Here is a 2500-nt window from a genome sequence, read left to right as displayed (position 1 = left end):
GTGTTGACAAATTTGACCAAATATAAAAGATGAAAACTAAAGACATTTTCGGTATATTTTAATTTTCTTCTAATAAAATGTCCCCCCGCCACACATAGTTTTAGTTTTTAGTGTAGTTTTAGTTAACTATAATACACATTCACACAATATATGAAACTTGAGAAGCCAAATACATTGCAACACACCCCACCAGAAACACACAAAACACAAGATGAAAGAGGCAAAACAAGCTTCATGTTCACAGAGTACAAACACACACAGCGTTGTGACTTCAAACACAGCTCTAGCACAGCTGCGCTCACTCAAGGTGAGATTTATTGAACACATCTCCAATCACAGGACACACCCACATTAACAATTACACAGGTGTCAGTGTCAAAGTTGCTCAATCAATTCAGACTCATAATCATACCAATCAATGAACAAATCAATAAACAATATATCAAACAAACAAAACAATAATCTTGTTTGCCCCTTAACAGAAAAACATAATACAATGTGAGAGCACAGTTAACACCCCCACTTGCTCTCACATTGAGCACATCATTTTCCAAACATAAATTCAGAAAACTTAACCAACTTATACTTGGTTGCAGGCTTCGTCAACACATCTGCTACCATCTCTTCAGTAGGACAATACTCTAATGTAATATTCCCATCATTCACAGTAGACCTAATAAAGTGATACTTGATGTCTACATGTTTGCATCTTTGTCTGCACACTGGATTTCTTGCTAAAGCTATCGCACCTTGGTTGTCTTCATAAACCTTAGGTAGTGAGTACTGACATTTATCAAGGTTTTCCAACAGTTGTTTAAGGTAGAGACACTCTTGTATGGTTGTGGCTAGGGCTATATACTCTGCCTCACGCGCGACTGTGGGCTGTTTCTTGGTCTTCCATGAAACCAAAGCACCACATTTGGTTAGACTTACACAATAGCCTGTTGTACTACGTCGGTCATCACCAGCTGCCCAATCTGCATCACTGTATGCTTGTATTCCCAGTGTCTCATCATATTTTCTGTAACACATCTCTTTGTCAATTGTACCTTTAAGATACCTCAGTACGTGTTTAACTGTGGTCCATTGCTCATCAGTTGGCTCTGTGAAGTACTGTGCCAGTTTGCTTACAACAAAACTTATATCAGGTCTGGTACAGATGGTTAGATAGATGAGGCTACCTACTGCCTCTCTATATTTTCTTACATCACTCAACTTTTCGGCACCATTGGTATAGTCCAATTTTGGTTCACAGGGTGTCGATCTAGGTTTGCAATCCTGCATGTTAAACCTTTCCAGTATTTTTCCCACATATTTTGTTTGTGACATTTTCACACAGTTGTCACTCTGGTTAAAATCAATCCCTAGAAAATGTCTTAGTTTGCCCAAATCCTTCATTTTGAATCTTTCTGCAAGCATGTCCTTCACATCTCTGAGGACACTTTCATCACTTGCAGCAATCATCAAGTCATCAACCCATATGACAATAATAACTTTTGCATTTTCTGTTTCCCTTGTGTAAACACAGTGGTCTGCTTGATTCTGCTCAAAATGGTTTTTGGTTAGGTACTCATGTAAGACCCTGTTCCAATTTCTGCCGGATTGCTTTAGCCCATACAATGATCTTTCCAATTTATAAACCAACTTTTCGTTTGTGCCAGATTCTACCTCATAGCCCTCTGGCTGTTTCATGTAAATTTCATGGTCTATTGGTGCATTCAGGTAGGCAGTCTTAACATCCATTTGGTGAAGAATCAAGTTTTCTTGCGCTGCTTTTTGTATCACCACTCTGATACTTGTCAAGTTAGCTGTAGGGGAAAATGTCTCCTCATAATCTACACCCCTCTTCTGACTGTATCCCTTAGCCACATAGCGCGCTTTGCACTTTTCGGATCCATCTATGTTGTTCTTTATTGCGTAAACCCATCTACCCCCCACTGCTTTCTTACCCTCAGGCAAGCTACTCAGGGTAAATGTGTTATTTTCTCGAAGAGATTCCATCTCCTCATCCATTGCACTGACCCACTCTTTTGATCTGTCTGAGATTACAGCTTCGGTGAAAGTTACTGGTATGTTACATGTCACTCTATAACAGTAATCTATGCTACTTTGTATCTGATCACAGTGATCATCTTCCTCATCAGATGCCTGTTGAGAAACATAGTCATGTAGATAATCTGGCCTCCTCCTAACTCTAGGAGGGTACCTTTTCGGCTCAGGCTCAGTTTCAACTGCCTGGGGTTGGCTACTCAGTTCCTCCTCTTTGACTGGAACATGGTCCCTGACAGGATCTGCAGTAGAATTCTGCCTAGCCCTATTGGCCCTCTGCCCCAGATCATCATCTTCCTCTACAATGCTGGTCTGAGTCTGTTGCTCTACACAGGTTTTAGAAACAAACTTGACTAACCTGTGCTTCTGCACTTTCCTGCTGTCAGGGAAATAAATAATGTATGCTGGACTGCTTTTGTCATACCCGATAAAAACACCTTTTTCACATCTT

At 40.2% G+C, this 2500-nt stretch overlaps 1 protein-coding gene across 1 annotated transcript in view; it reads right to left on the bottom strand.

The window, feature by feature from the left end:
- The window catches only part of sh3kbp1 (SH3-domain kinase binding protein 1), a 64133-nt gene that overhangs the window by 4905 nt on the left and 56728 nt on the right, over nt 1-2500 (bottom strand). The window lies entirely within an intron of this gene.

This window comes from Poromitra crassiceps, assembly GCF_964638095.1.
Source record: "Poromitra crassiceps genome assembly, chromosome: 2".
In the NCBI taxonomy this organism is placed as follows: domain Eukaryota; kingdom Metazoa; phylum Chordata; class Actinopteri; order Beryciformes; family Melamphaidae; genus Poromitra; species Poromitra crassiceps.
This window is presented reverse-complemented; position numbering and strand designations above follow the sequence as displayed.